Consider the following 18,305-nt stretch of genomic DNA (forward strand, 5'->3'; position numbering starts at 1 on the left):
GATGTTTGCGGTCTGTCCTGGGATCTGCTGTAGCCACTCTTCCAGTTTGGGGGTTGCTGCCCTGAGTGCTCCGATGATCGCGGGCACCACTGTTGCCTTCCCTTTCCAGACCTTCTCAAGTCCTTCTTTCAGGCCTTGGTGTTTCTCCAGTTCCTCATGTTCCTTTTTCCTGATGTTGCAATCGCTTGGTATTGCGATGTCAACCACAACGGCTTTCCTCTGCTGTTTGTCCATCACCACAGTGTCCGGCTGGTGTGCCATTACCATTTTGTCGGTCTGGATCTGAAAGTCCCACAGGATCTTAGCTCGGTTATTCTCTACCACCTTCGGAGGTGTTTCCCACCTCCAAAGGTGTTTGTTTGCACAGATGTCCCTGTACACTATACGAGCCACTTGGTTATGACGCTCCTTGTAAGCTTTCCCTGCCAGCATCTTACACCCTGCAGTTATGTGCTGGATTGTCTCAGGGGCCCCTTTGCACAGTCTGCACCTTGGGTCTTGTCTTGTATGGTAGATCTGGGCCTCTATTGCTCTGGTGCTCAAGGCCTGCTCCTGTGCAGCTATGATCAGTGCCTCTGTGCTGTCTTTCAGTCCAGCCCTTTCTAGCCATTGGTAGGATTTCTCGATATCAGTCACTTCAGTTATCTGTCGGTGGTACATCCCATGGAGGGGCTTTTCCTCCCATGATGGTTCCTCCATCACCACATGATCTGTTTTCCACTGCCTGAGACATTCACCGAGCACTTCGTCCTGACATCCACAGACGGCAACCGCTATCACAGCTTGATACACACACACACACACACACACACACACACACACACACACACACACATATATATATATATATATATATATATATATAGTCACTTTTGGTTGTACTGAGAAACTGTCATGATGCAAGAGAAAATGACAGACCCAAAGAGCAGACACTAACCCCCATTAATACAACAAATGAAATCTTTAATTAACCTAGCTTGCAAGCACGGCAAAGCAAAAGCGGGAGGTCTTCACTTAGCGGAGGAGAGTCAGAGTTAATAAAGCCAAAGCAAAGAACAGAACTTTCAATTATGAACCTGTCCTACTTGGTCTTGGAAGATCCAGGGCAGAGGAATAAACGGCCAACCGGCAGGTGAAGAAAATAAAAAGAATCCATCCAGGAAGTGGTGCCCAGCAGCCGAATTGTCTCTGTACATACTGGCCCTGCTCAATTTATCAATAACCCAGTAATCAATATGCATCATCTTTGTGATTATCATGTGTGTGTGCGCGTGTGTGTGCGACCTACATTAATTCTGCACTGTTACATCAACAGAAACACTCTTAACAGTCAAAAGCGTACCTGCAGCAGGTGAAAGTAAAGTAAAAGAACATATTTCAGAGTGGGAGGTAGCCTTTAAAGAAATGTATTTGTTCTAAACATGTTGAGCTATAAATTTGTTGACAAGACAACGTCAGAAACCACTGCTACTGGTGGGTCCTCCCCCTTAAAAACTGTGGGTCTGGTGGCCTGAATGACCATGTGCCCTCTGCATGGTCATGAATAAAAGGCCAAACCATGGTAACCAGAAAGGAACCCTGTCTCTATCTATCTATATCTTTCTCCATCCATCTCTTTAGATCAGCTTTCTCTTTCTCTATCTCTCTTTTTAAATAGGCCTGTATGGACGGGGCTCAGCTGATCCCAGTTTTACTGTTAGTCAACCAGAGGCAGTGGAGGTCGGGGTTCCTGAACCTGGGGAGGGTTAATAAGGTGTTAATTAGTTTTAATGAATACCATGTTCTTTTCATTTAATTTCATGTTCAGTATGTGTATAGTCGTGTTTCTTTAGTTACATGGCGCTGATAGATTTATTGATTATTCCAGACAAAGCAGTGATGTGATAACAGCTGTTTCGTATTTTATACCAGAAAGAGGGCAGGAGCGCAGCATTCTACATCCACAACAGACCTGATCCAAAACAAACCTGATCAACAGTACACCTGATCCACAACAGACCTGATCAGGATCACACCTGATCCACAAAAAATCTTATCCACATGACACCTAATCCACACAAAACCTGATCCACATCACACCTGACCAACATAACATCTGATTCCATGTCACACATGCTCCACATCACACCTGATCCACGTCACACCTGATCCACAAAAACCCTGATCCACATCACACCTGAGCCACGTCACACCTGATCAACAAAAAACTTGAGCCACATCACACATGATCCATTTCACACATGATCCACATCACACCTGATACACATCACACTTGATCTATGTCACACCTGACCCATATCAGATGTGATCCACATCACACCTGATCCACATCACACCAGATCCACGTCACACCTGATCCACGTCACACCTGATCCACATGACACCTGATCCACATCACATCTGATCCACGTCACACCTGACCCACAAAAAACCTGAGCCAAAAAAAACCTGATCAGCATTACACCGGATTGACAATATACATGATCCACATCACAATTAATCCAAGTCACACCTGATCCACAAAAAACCTGATCCACATCACACCTGATCCACAATAGAACTGATCCAAAACAAACCTGATCAGCATTACACCTCATTCACGTCACACCTGATCCACAAAAAACCTGATCCACAATAGAACTGATCCAAAAAAAACCTGATCAGCATTACACCCGATCGACAATATACATGATCCACATCACAATTAATCCAAGTCACACCTGATCCACAAAAAACCTGATCCACATCACACCTGATCCACAATAGAACTGATCCAAAACAAACCTGATCAGCATTACACCTCATCCATGTCACACCTGATCCACAAAAAACCTGATCCACATCACAATTGATCCACGTTACACCTGATCCACATCAAACCTGATCCAAATCACACCAGGTCCGCGAAAAACATGAGCCACGTCACACCTGATCCACATCACATCTGATCCACATAACATCTGATCCAAGTCACACTTGATCCACGTCACACCTGATCCACAAAAAACCTGATACACATCACACCTGATCCATGTCACACCTGATCCACAAAAACCCTGATCCACATCACACCTGATCCACAACAGACCTGATCCAAAACAAACCTGATCAGCAGTACACCTGATCCACAACAGACCTGATCAGCATCACACTTGATCCACAAAAAATCATATCCACATCACACCTGATCCACAAAAAACCTGATCCACATCACACCTGATCTACAAAAAACCTGATCCACATGACACCTGATCCACAACAGACCTGATCCAAAACAAACCTGATCAGCATCACACCTGATCCACATCACACATGATCCACATCACACCTGACCCACATCACACCTGACCCACGTCACACCTGATCCATGTCATACCTGATCTACGTCACACCTCATCCACGTCAAACCTCATCCACAAAAAACCTGATCCACATCACACCGGATCCACGTCACACCCTATCCACAAAAAACCTGATCCACGTCACACTTGATCCATATCAAACCTGATCTACATCACACCTGATCCACGTCACACCTGATCCATGTCACACCTGATCCACAAAAAACCTGATCCACATCACACCTGATCCACATCACACCTGATCCACACAAAACCTGATCCACATCACACATGATCCACGTCACACCTGATGCATATCAAAACTTGATCTATGTCACACCTGACCCATATCAGATCTGATCCACGTCACACCTGATCCACATCACACCTGATCCACGTCACACCTGATCCACGTCACACCTGATCCAGATCACACCTAATCCACAACAGACCTGGTCCAAAACAAACCTGATCAGCATGACACCCGATCGACAATATACGTGATCCACATCACAATAAATCCACGTCACACCTGATCCACAAAAAACCTGATCCACAAAAAACCTGATCTACATCACAATTGATCCACGTCACACCTGATCCACATCAAACCTGATCCACATCACACCAGATCCACGGAAGGCATGAGCTACGTCACACCTGATCCACGTCACACCTGATCCTCATCAGACCTGATCCACATCACACCTGATCCATGTCACACCTGATCCACATCACACCTGATCAACATCACACCAGATCCACGTCACACCTGATCCACAAAAAACCTGATCCACATCACACCTGACCAACATCACATCTGATTCCACGTCACACATGCTCCGCATCACACCTGATCCACGTCACACCTGATCCACAAAAAACCTGATCCACATCACACCTGATCCAGAACAGACCTGATCCAAAACAAACCTGATCAACAGTACACCTAATCCACAACAGACCTGATCAGGATCACACCTGATCCACAAAAAATCTTATCCACATCACACCTGATCCACAAAAAACCTGATCCACATCACACCTGACCAACATCACATCTGATTCCACGTCACACATGCTCCGCATCACACCTGATCCACGTCACACCTAACCCATATAACACCTGATCCACATCACACCTGATCCACGTCACACCTGATCCACAAAAAACCTGATCCACATCACACCTGATCCACGTCACACCTGATCCACGTCACACCTGATCCACATCACACCTGATCCACGTCACACCTGATCAGCATCAGACCTGATCCACAACAAACCTGATCAGCATCACACCTGATCCACAAAAAATCTGATCCACATCACACCGTATCCACAAAAAACCTGAGCCACGTCACACTTGATCCACATCACACCTGATCAACTTCACACCTGACCCACATCACATCTGATCCACGTCACAACCGATCCACATCACACCTGAACTACATCACACCTGATCCACAAAAAACCTGATGCACATCACAATTGATCCACGTCACACCTGATCCACATCACATCTGATCCACATAACATGTGATCCACGTCACACCTCATCCACATCACACCTGATCCACATCACACCTGATCCACAACAGACCTGATCCAAAACAAACCTGATCAGCAGTACACCTGATCCACAACAGACCTGATCAGCATCACACCTGATCCACAAAAAATCATATCCACATCACACCTGATCCACAAAAAACCTGATCCACATCACACCTGATTCACAACAGACCTGATCCAAAGCAAACCTGATCAGCATCACTCCTGATCCACATCACACATGATCCGCGTCACACCTGACCCACGTCACACCTGATCCATGTCACACCTGATCCACGTCACACCTCATCCACGTCACACCTGATCCACATCAAACCTGATCCACATCACACCAGATCCACGGAAGGCATGAGCCACGTCACACCTGATCCACGTCACACCTGATCCTCATCAGACCTGATCCACATCACACCTGATCCATGTCACACCTGATCCACATCACACCTGATCCACATCACACCTGATCCACAAAAAACCTTATCCACATCACACCTGATCCACAAAAAACCTGATCCACATCACACCTGACCAACATCACATCTGATTCCACGTCACACATGCTCCGCATCACACCTGATCCACGTCACACCTAACCCATATAACACCTGATCCACATCACACCTGATCCACATCACACCTGATCCACAAAAAACCTGATCCACATCACACCTGATTCACAACAGACCTGATCCAAAGATTCAAGATTCAAGAGATTTATTTGTCATTATACACAGTGCAGAACACAGGTACAACGAAAATTGTTCCAGTACAACCCGTCCAAGACTAGACAGCAACAACATGTTGGCACAAACAGGATCAGGCATACTGAGGCCGCAGCCACTGACGGCGCGCCTGTGTATTAGATAAGAAGGAAAAGATAACATTCGGGGGATAAGATGCAGCTGGAGAGGATAAAAAAAAAAAATGCATCTCCACCCTGGGCCTAAGGGCCCATTATAGAGATACAAAAAAACACTCCTCAGTACATAAAGAACATAACTCAGACAATCACAACATCAGAAACACGTGGTGGGGGGGGGGGGGGGGGAGGGTCTCCCATCACAGCAAGTGCGGACGCAGCTGACACGAGCGCAGTCCAATCAACCTGCCGCCCGGGAGTGGAGGGAGGTGGGGAAGGAGCCAAGGCAGTGAATCACGGGGAAATGTATCTGTAGTTGTGTACTTGAGTGTGGTGCATGTATGTGTGTACGTAGAAGTGAGCATATGAACTTTGCCCCAGTTCTCCCCCACAGTCTCTGCCACCTGATGGTACTGGGGCATCCTTGGGAGCTGATCCAGGTTGAAGTCCATCGCCCTTGAGGAGGGTGAGGGGAGGGTGGGGGACTGAGTGTCCATCAACAAAACATTCCAGGGAGCTTTCAACCAGCCATCAAGGCCAGCACAGGGAGCCGAATTTGATAACAGCATTTGTTTTGGTTCAGGCCAGAGCTGTTTCGTCTGCCTTGAGTCTCTCACAGTGGTCCCACTGGCGACTCCCAATCATCCGAATTTATGGGTCAATTTCCATCCAGCCGAGCTGACAACTTCTCCAAGTTGGTGACCACCTCACGTACCAGCCCCGAAATCGCAACCAGTTTGCCATCCAGAACTTGAATAGCCTCCAGTTTACGATTCAGCTCCTGTAACGCCACAGCCTGATTGTTCATAGCTCGGCACACACCAGCACAGAAATCCGGCAGCTTGCCAGTGACTGCCGACAGTGTCCGAATTTTGCGATATGCCAGGAAACCGCCCGCTCCAAACAGCAGAAACCCAGTTAGCTAGTTAGTTAGTAACCTGATCAGCATCACTCCTGATCCACATCACACATGATCCGCGTCACACCTGACCCACGTCACATCTGATCCATGTCACACCTGATCCACGTCACACCTCATCCACGTCACACCTGATCCACAAAAAACCTGAACCACATCACACCGGATCCACATCACACCCTATCCACAAAAAACACGAGCCACGTCACACCTGATCCACATCACACCTGATCCACATAACACGTGATCCACGTCACACTTGATCCACAAAAAACCTGAGCCACATCACACATAATCCATTTCACACATGATCCACATCACACCTGATACACATCACACTTGATCTATTTCACACCTGACCCTAATCAGATGTGATCCACGTCACACCTGATCCACATCACACCTGATCCACATCACACCTGATCCACGTCACACCTGATCCACATCACACCTGATCCACAACAGACCTGATCCAAAACGAACCTGATCAGCAGTACACCTGATCCACAACAGACCTGATCAGCATCACACTTGATCCACAAAAAATCATATCCACATCACACCTGATCCACAAAAAACCTGATCCACATCACACCTGATCCACAAAAAACCTGATCCACATGACACCTGATCCACAACAGACCTGATCCAAAACAAACCTGATCCACATCACACCTGATCCACGTCACACATGATCCACGTCACACCTGACCCACATCACACCTGATCCACGTCACACCTGATCCAGGTCATACCTGATCTACGTCACACCTCATCCACGTCACACCTGATCCACAAAAAACCTGATCCACATCACACCCTATCCACAAAAAACCTGATCCACGTCACACCTGATCCACATCAAACCTGATCTACATCACACCTGACCCACATCACATCTGATCCACGTCACACCTGATCCACATCACACCTGATCCACAAAAAACCTGATCCACATCACACATGATCCATGTCACACCTGACCCACGTCACACCTGATTCACGTCACACCTGATCCACATCACACCTGATCCACATCACACCTAATCCACAACAGACCTGATCCAAAACAAACCTGATCAGCATGACACCCGATCGACAATATACGTGATCCACATCACAATAAATCCACGTCACACCTGATCCACAAAAAACCTGATCCACAAAAAACCTGATCTACATCACAATTGATCCATGTCACACCTGATCCACATCAAACCTGATCCACATCACACCAGATCCACGGAAGGCATGAGCCACGTCACCCCTGATCCATGTCACACCTGATCCTCACCAGATCTGATCCACATCACACCTGATCTATGTCACACCTGATCCACATCACGCCTGATCCACATAACATCTGATCCACGTCACACCTCATCCACATCACACCTGATCCACATCACACCAGATCCACAACAGACCTGATCCAAAACAAACCTGATCAGCAGTACACCTGATCCACAACAGACCTGATCAGCATCACACCTGATCCACAAAAAATCATATCCACATCACACCTGATCCACAAAAAACCTGATCCACATAACACCTGACCAACATCATATCTGATTCCACGTCACACATGCTCCGTATCACACCTGATCCACGTCACACCTGATCCACAAAAAACCTGATCCACATCACACCTGATCCAGAACAGACCTGATCCAAAACAAACCTGATCAACAGTACACCTAATCCACAACAGACCTGATCAGGATCACACCTGATCCACAAAAAATCTCATCCACATCACACCTGATCCACAAAAACCTGATCCACATCACACCTGACCAACATCACATCTGATTCCACGTCACACATGCTCCGCATCACACCTGATCCACGTCACACCTAACCCATATAACACCTGATCCACATCACACCTGATCTACATCACACCTGATCCACAAAAAACCTGATCCACATCACACCTGATCCACGTCACACCTGATCCATGTCGCACCTGATCCACAACAGACCTGATCCAAAACAGACCTGATCAGCATCACACCTGATCCACAAAAAACCTGATCAGCTTCACACCTGATCCACAAAAAAATCTGATCCACATCACACCCTATCCACAAAAAACCTGAGCCACGTCACACTTGATCCACATCACACCTGAACTACGTCACACCTGATCCACAAAAAACCTGATGCACATCACAATTGATCCACGTCACACCTGATACACATCACATCTGATCCACATAACATGTGATCCACGTCACACCTCATCCACATCACACCTGATCCACATCACACCTGATCCATGTCACACCTGATCCACAAAAAACCTGATCCACATCACACCTGATCCACAACAGACCTGATCCAAAACAAACCTGATCAGCAGTACACCTGATCCACAACAGACCTGATCAGCATCACACCTGATCCACAAAAAATCATATCCACATCACACCTGATCCACAAAAAACCTCATCCAAAACAATCCTGATCAGCATTACACCTGATTCACAACACACAAGATCCACAACAAACCTGATCAGCATCACACCTGATCCACAAAAAATCTGATCCACATCACACCTGATCCACAAAAAACCTCAGCCACATCACACCTGATCCACATCGCATCTCATCTACGTCACACCTGACCCACATCACATCTGATCCACATCATATCTGATCCATGTCACACCTGATCCACAAAAAACCTGATCCACATCACAATTGATCCACATCACACCTGATCCACATCACACCTGATTCACAAAAAACTGATCCACATCACGCCTGATCCACAACAGACCTGATCCAAAAAAAACCTGATCAGCATTACACCTGATCCACAACAGACCTGATCCACAACAGACCTGATCCACAACAGACCTGATCCACAACAAACCTGGTCAGCATCACACCTGATCCACAAAAGATTTTATCTACATGTTGAGGCAAAAAAAAGTTACTCTGTCAAGGAATGAGGAGTCTGGTTCTGAAGTGAAGAATGATTACAAGTTTATTCGAACACAGAATTAAAATACAAAGAATAGAATGAATAGGAAGAATAGAAAGAATAGAATTGCAATTCCTGAGAGACTGCTCAGAGGTCTGACAGCACAGAGATCTGAACAGAATCTGATAAGAAACATACATGCAGCATCTTTTAAGCAGAATGATCACTTCACAGCACATCATGAAATACAAACAAAGAGATTGTCTGTTCCTCACACAGGATTAGACACTTCAGCAAACCTAATGAGCTGTTTTTCAGTTTCTTGAGCACGTAAACAACCCCAGTGACATTAAGGCAGGATGCCCAGCTGGGTCATCCTGAGGCGCCTGGCTGGTATCAGATAAGTCACACAGGTCAAAGCGAACTGTTCTAAAGAATGCATGATAGCAACAGGCTACTCAGTATTAAACTTAATTACCAAGAACTTAAACAATCTGTTTACCCTGAGAGTGATCAGTAGACACAATATAGTAAAGGGAATAATATGAAATTTCCACAACATACATCACACCCGATCCACATCACACCTGATACACGTCACACCTGCTCCACATTACACCTGATCTACATCACACCTGATCCACACAACACCTGATCCACATTACAATTGATCCACATCACACCTGATCCACAAAAAACCTGATCCACATCACACCTGATCCACAAAAAACCTGATCCACATCACACCTGATCCACAAAAAACCTGATCCACATCACACCTGATCCACACAACACCTGATCCACACCACATTTGATCCACATCACCCCTGATCCACAATAGTTACAGTTAAGTTACAGTCATCGTGGTGTTTACAGCAGATCTAGTCCCAGTTTGGTCCCAAGTTGCCATCATAGTGGTGTTTACAGCAGGTCTGGACCCAGTTCGGTCCCAGATCATCGTGGTGTTTACAGCAGGTCTGGTCTCAGTTTGGTCCCAATTACCGTCATAGTGGTGTTTCCAGCAGATCTGGTCTCAGTTTGGTCCCATTTTACCGTCATTGTTGTTTACAGCACATCAGGTCACAGATTGGTCCCAATTAACCGTCATTGTGGTGTTTAAAGCAGATCTGGTCCCAATTTGGTCCCAGATCATCGTGGTGTTTACAGCAGGTCTGGTCCAGGACCTCCAGGAGGGAATTACACATCATCATTATTAAGTGTGGCTTTGCATCTCCACCAGGTGTTACACCGACTCATCAGAATCTGGAGGGATGAATGAGTTTTTATTCTCTTATTAGTTAGATCATTATGCTGTACCACATAAATGATCCACAGCAGACATTTACTTCTAATAACCACCCGCTCCTCTTTCTGGACGCTCCACCGACGACGTTTCATCACCCCTTCTTGTTCGTCTTTTTTTTTTTTTTTCCCCCGTTCTTTTTTGCCGGTGGTCTGAATGTCGGGATTCCTTTTTCTGCCTTTGTCAGAGCTCATCTATTGGTTGTTGATCGTGTTTTGTCACTGTGACTTGCGATAATATCTAACATGTTAGAAATTGTCGCAGATCCAAGACTGGAGAAAGATTGACGTTAAACAGCCAGATTACCAGCTCACACCTAACGACCGAGATGACGGGAGCACGCTGTGACTCCAGTAAAACTCCTAAGATTCTCTAAAGACTTCCGTTTTTAGTCTGCGACCGTGAAAATCGTTTGGTGTGAGCCCAGCATAAGTCGTGGCTTCCAGCTCTCTGGCTTTGCCATTCCCTCATTAGTTCAACCACTTCCACCTGCTGGTGCCACCTGCCAGTTACCAATCAATGTCCCTATATAACCTGTTGTGTTTCACTTCATAATTGCAAGATTGTTGTTGCTCCCATGCCTGACTCTCCAGTGGTCTACTTCGGACTGATTCCCTATTCCCAACTCTACCTGCTCCTGACCACCGCCTTTCAGCTCAGCCCTGTCCTGAATCTGCCTGAAGTTATCTCTGATTGCCTGGTACAGACTCTTCCTGTTTCTGACCTTGCTTTTCATCTCAGCCCTGTTTAATCTCTGGGTCAACCTGGATCATGTCTGGAAGGACAGGAATTCACAGCCAGTCTCACCCTCTTTGAACATTTTAACATCATTCTGTTGTCACCTCCTGAACTTCTGTTTACTCTCCAGTCCTGTCAGGCCAGAGGAAAACCTGTTTACCCGGCAAGCAGGAGACAGGGTTTCGATACCAACCCATACCCATAGATGGAGCCACGCGATCTTACCTGGAAAAAATAATAAAGCTTGATCTTCCTTTATTCCCAACTCATTGTGTTGCATCTGGGCTTGCGACGAGTTTAATGTCATCATGGATTTTACAACAGATCTGGTCCCGGTTTTGTCCCAGGTTACCGTAATCGTGGTATTTACGGCGAGTCCAGTCCCATTTTAACGTGATCATGGCAATCAGCCGTTTATGGAAACTGTTCAGTAAATGTCTCCTTCTTCTGAGCACTGGAGTGGAGCCAGTCTGAGTTAACATTGAATTTGTCTTCTGTCTTTTGTTTTTTTTTTTTTGTTGTTTTTTTGCTGTCCAGCATCATAGCAGCAGAATGATAATCTGGTTGCTGTATCGTGCTGAACAAATTTGCTCTGCCAAGAAGGCCTATGGGTAAGGAGGAGGAGACAGAAAAAGATGGAAAATAGCAAAAAGAAGCAAAAGGGAAAGAAGAAAGGAGACAAAAAGATCACAGACAGAAGGAAACAACCGTTCAATCCACACCATCACCAGACAACAAACTGTTCCACCTGTACATGAACACACCAGAAAATTTCCTACAACTTTTACAAAAACAGAAACACACACACAGAAAAAAAACAGAGCTGCTAGTCATTAAGAGTTTTTAAATAATAACCAAATCAAAAAGACACATCACAAAAGTAGCCTAACAACAACCAGATACTAACTCACAGGAAAAAAAGAAGAATTATCTCTTAATATAAACCCACTGGACAACTCAGTGACCCAGAGACCCGGGCCTTCAGCAGCCCCGGAGCACTAACCTAAGCTACCTCACCTCGAAGACGACTCCAGCTCCACCCGAAGGGTGGCAGACAAGAGCCCCAGCCTGAACCCCTTGCAGTCTTGGGGAACAGGTCCCAGTGGACCAAGATCGGCGGCTGCCGGCCCTGCCAGGTAACGGCCATCCAGGGCGGCTCGAGCGAAAGGGTCCAGGGCCCCAGGAGCCCAGAGGCGGCCCCCCACCCCACCAAGGCAGAGGGCTTGCACCATGCCTTGGAGGACCAGGCCCCCCCAGACAACCACCCGGCATAGGCCAGCACACACCCCGATGTTCCAGCCGTCGCTATCAACCCCCTTTTCCCACCCTCCACCTACTCCAATCTCCACCCCATATAACCCCACACTCACACCCTCCACACAGTCACATCACACATAACCCACCCACCATGCCCCGTGGGGGACACCCCAGGCGGACCAGAGGACAGTGAGCTCCAAGCCACGGCCAAAAGTTGCAACAAGCTAACTTTTACATGGCAGCTGTAGCTCAGGAGGAAGAGCAGTTGTCTTTCGACTGGAAGGTAGGCGGATCGATTCCAGGCTTCCAGGCAAGACACGTTGCCTCCCGATGTGCCTATTGGGGTGTGAATGTGATAAGTACTGTAAAGCGCTTTGAGTGGTCAAACTGACTGGAAAAGTGCTGTATAAGTCCATTTATCATTTACACCGCTATGGCTCTAAGCTTGTTGCAAACATAGATGCTAACATTAGCTTCATGTTACACTGACTAATCTCTCCAGGTGTATTTTAAGGTGGTTGGAGATGGATGTGGTGGATCTAGCCACAGACGTTGCAGTTTGCTGGTCTTTTGTTGGTCCCTTTTATTAAGTTAATACCCAAAAGTTTCAGAGGTGCTACAGCAGCAGCCACACTCACCTGTGCTGTTTGTCAATGTTTTGACAGGCGTTTGTGTGATGTTATGACAGCAGAAATGACAGCAGACAACACAGCATTGGAGATCAGACAGAGATAAGTCTCCAATAAGACCCGAAAAAGTTTCTGGATTTGTTGCTACTCCTGCTTTGATAAAGAACTGCTAAAAGGGTCTTGGAATCCTCTCTAAATGTAGCCACAGAGTTGCTAAGTTGGCAACATTGGGGTGCAGTGGCGATGGGTCTACTTCCGTATTTGTCCAGATTCAACATCGGAAGCAGCAGAAGTGTGCTGTTTAGGATCACGTGAATCACTGTTCTTTGTTTGAAGCAGAAATCAGCATTTTTTTATATTCTAGAGCGGCACTCTGCTTTGCTCTGCCATGTTTCCTTGTTCATTTGTTCAGCTGAGCTCTACAGAGCGACACTGAGCTGTGTTAATCAACATCATCAGGTGATCATGTAAAATCAAGGTATTGCATTTTCTACCGCTGTCAACAATTCTACCAATATTACAGCGAACAAGATGATATTACAAACCCCTTCTGGTGACAATAGTTATTTTGTGGGTGCTGTTGGTAATTTGGGGAAAAAAAATTCCAATGTGTGACAAAAACATCAAACATGTTTGATAATCTTGTTAAAGATAACATTCATTGATTCCATTGTGGGATCAATGAGAGTGATGTAATGGATGGAAATTGTTAGAAAGCTCAAAAACAAAACAACTGATATGAATTTCATTGATATGTTTATAATCGAAGAAGTCTTTGATCTTATTGTAAAAGCTTTGACCTATGTTTGTAACCTGTCCTTTCAAAAAGGTGTTTTTCGGAAAATTTTAAAACAGCAAAGATAATACCAATATTCAAAAGTGGAGAAGAACAGTGCATTGATAACTATAGATCAGAGTCCCTTCTTCCTCAAAATATTAGAGAAATTATTTGCTAAAAACTGGATGTTTTTATTGACAAATATAAACCAGTCAGTGAGCAGTAGTTTGGGCTTTTGGAAACAGAACGACTACATGAAGTTATGGAAAAAAAAGTTATGTTACAGATGTTACAGATGTGGTAAACTTTATTATTTTTGCAGATGACACAAACATGTACTGTTCTGGTAATAGTTTACAGGAACATCTGCCTTCTACTGAAAGAGAATAAGAAATCCTCAAAAGTTGCGGTTCATGCAGCATACCGGCACATATTTACCCCAAAGTGTTGTTTTTGGATGCTTTAGTAAGATTAAGAAACATTTTTCAGTTTCATGTTAGATCCATGTTACTGCCACATGAAGCTGAAGAATAAAACATGCTGATAACAGCAGCCTAATGTAGTTAGTTATTGTTTGTCTTTATTTTATATAACTTTTCAGTATTAATGAAGTTTAAGTGACACAGCTGTAAAATCTACCAGTCATCAGACAGCCAAGCACACATCTATGAAGAAAGATCAGGTTCAGATATCTAGTGAGAGTGAAACAGCAAAGGAAGCGAGGAGACGTCTTCTCTAGATCATTGCTGCTATGCAGATGTTGGAGACTCAGGTCGGCTCATTGAGAAGCCATAAATGTGGTGACAGAAATTAAACAGGTTCTGAGATTGTCACAGTGCAGCGGAGTTGAGGAAGTTGACACAATGCAGGACTCAGAGGCAGACAGGTGCAGGAATAAATGGTTTAATTATGAAGAACTGGAGAACAAGGATGACAAAAGAATGAACCCACAGGAGTAAACCAAAAACACAAATACCATGACAGAAATATATCTGTAAATCAATATTTATTTACAAGTGACTTCACAGTAAATTAAGTCCAACAAATAGTATACTTTGCAACACTGCCTATGTTTGTGTCAACTGTACTTAACAGAACCTTTATTCTGAAATGTGAAGCACCAGAAAGGGAAGCACTTGTAATCCGAAGCGGCATTGTCGAAGACCATAAAGAAGTGGCAAATGCTGGCTGTTCCCACACAGGTTGTGTGTACGGATTCTTTAAAGAGAGCCAATCATAACACTGTCCATGTTGCGCAGCATCACTGCTGTAAACAGGAAGAAGCTCACAGCTGCTGGCCCAAATGTAGTAATTTAGCTAGTAAAGGACATACGCACCACAAAAACGGTAACTGAGTTACCTTAGTTAAAAAGTAATGCGTTAAGGCTAGGGCTGGGTTAAAAAAATCGATTAATTGATTTAAATAGATTTGAATTAAATTGAACCAAAATCGATTAATAAACTCAGAGATCGATTTTTTTATAAATGTATTTCCTTTTCTGGTCACATGACCGTACTCTCGCGGGACTTGCCTATGCTCAGCGAAATCTCATGAGTTTGGGTTTTGAGGACAATAATGGCAGGAGAAGGCAAAACAACACTACTGAAAGCACCCTAAAGTTTGAAGGCAGATGTGTGGCTTTATTTTGGATTTAAACCCAGTGAAAGCAACATAGAGGAGCTGGACAAAACCAAAGCGGTCTGCAAGCTCTGTGCCATGGAGGTAAAATATTGTGGAAATACCACCAACCTCAGAAACCATTTAACGAGGCATCACCCCACAATGAAGCCGAACGCAAGCGACCAAAAGCAAACCCAGCTAGAAAACGCATTCGTGTACAAGATGTCTTCAGGCTCGTCGCAAGCCCAGAAAATAACTGAAGCGATGGCAGTGTTTATGTGTAAAGACATGAGAACACTTAGCATGGTTGAAAATGACGGCTTCCAAAGCCTCGTTAAATTTCTAGAGCCACGCTACATGTTGCCAATACGCAAACATTTAAGCGAGGTGGCCATACCTAAGCTCTATGAAGAGGTGAAAAATGGCGTTGCAACTTCGCTAAAGTTGGCTACAAGAGTCGCCCTAACTTGTGACAGCTGGACATCGAGAGCCACAGATTCATATCTGACAATAACTTGCCACTATATAGATGAGGAGTGGCTACTGTTGTCTCATGTTTTACAAACCAGGAAAATTCAAATGAGTCACACAGCAGAAAATCTGGCAGACATCCTGTCTGATGCTTTACAGGAGTGGGAACTAATGGACATCGTGACAGACAACGCTGCAAACATAGTCCGAGCTGTGGAGTTAACGTCTCTGTTACCGGCCTGCTCGGGAGAGTGAGGTACATCGAGTCATTCTTTCATCGTAGCGCTATGGCTAACCTCAAGCTAAAAGAAAAGCAACGGATGCTAAACCTGCCTGCACCTAAGCTGGTTATTGATGTGGTGACTCGGGGGAATAGCGCAATGGATATGTTGGAGCGCATCTCAGCAGCCCTTCTATCACCTGAAGTTGGCAGGAAAGAGAGAGATCTGCACATTGACTGAGGCAGACACAACAGCAGAAGATGTGATGAAGGCTCTTCAGCCCCTGAAAGCAGCCACACTGGTTATGTCTGAGGAGAAGACCCCCGCTCTGTCAGCTTTGGCACCCCTGCATGCACAGCTGCTGCAGGAGGTGATGGTGCAACCATGACACAGCTGCTGCAGGAGGGGATGGTGCAACCATGACACAGCTGCTGCAGGAGGTGATGGTGCAACCATGACACAGGTGCATCAAAGACCTTCAGGCTGCTGTATACAACAACTTGAACTCAAGGTAGGCTAATTAAATATACATTATAAAATCTTAGAATGCATGTATGTGTAACAGCTTTTCCTTTTTTTTTTAATTACTTTATTGTTGTAAATTTAGTATTTAGTAGTTTTATTTAATTTTTTTTTTCTTTTCCATTTTTTTTTTTTTTTTTTTTTTTGTCTATATCTGCTCTTGTTGGCATCAACGCACCAAAACAAATTCCTTGTACGTGTGAACCTACTTGGCAATAAAAGTGATTCTGATTGTGAAACATGTACAATAAATCTAAATGATTAAACAATATCAACTAATGATGTAGAGGTTATTCACATAATCATGTAATATTTTTGGAAGGTATTTGACCCTGAAGGACAAGCTGTATTTGGCATCAGCCTCGGATCCTCCCTTCTTGTCCAGTGAGGTCGGTGATAACACCTTCTCTCGCCTGGTGACTGAAGCTGCTGGCCCGGAGCAAGTGGACACATCTAATGTGAGTTCAAATGTAGATAAAAATAGTTTTTACATTAACAACAACAACGAAAGACTGATGTTATTTTTTTTCCCCTAAGACATAATTTTCATATTTTAACAGCAAGCTGGTGCAAAGCAGAAATACATCCCTCCTGGTGCTGTTAAGGATGCCACCCCTCCTTCACCAAAGAGATTCAGGGAATCAGCCTTGATGACACTCCTTGGATCTGCCTACACATCTAAACCTGCAACATCACAGAAGACGCCAGCTGAAGAGGCACAGGAAGAAGTGAACTGATATAAGGAGGTAAAACCCACTGACCTGGTGGAAAGAACATGCAGGGGAGTATCCCCTTTTGGCTCGTCTACAAAGGACGTGTCTATGTGTACCTGGGACCAGTGTCTTTTCTACAGCTGGGGTCATTGTAACAGCACAAAGGAGCTGCCTCACTCCACAACATGTAGACCAGTTATTTTTCTTGCAGTCGTGAACAAATAAGAATGCAATCATAAAGGGGTCTTCAGTTTCATAGCCTTTACAGTTTAAGTTATATAATACCATCTCAGAGGCTGAAAAATCTTATGTTCTTTGTTTTGCACAATTTTAAAACAGGTTTGGAGCCTTTCCAATTCTGACCTGTTTGGGTCCATTCTCATGTTATTTGAGACAGATATGACTGTCTGTCTTTGTAAA

Source organism: Melanotaenia boesemani, chromosome 13 (assembly GCF_017639745.1).
Source record: "Melanotaenia boesemani isolate fMelBoe1 chromosome 13, fMelBoe1.pri, whole genome shotgun sequence".
NCBI classification, from domain to species: domain Eukaryota; kingdom Metazoa; phylum Chordata; class Actinopteri; order Atheriniformes; family Melanotaeniidae; genus Melanotaenia; species Melanotaenia boesemani.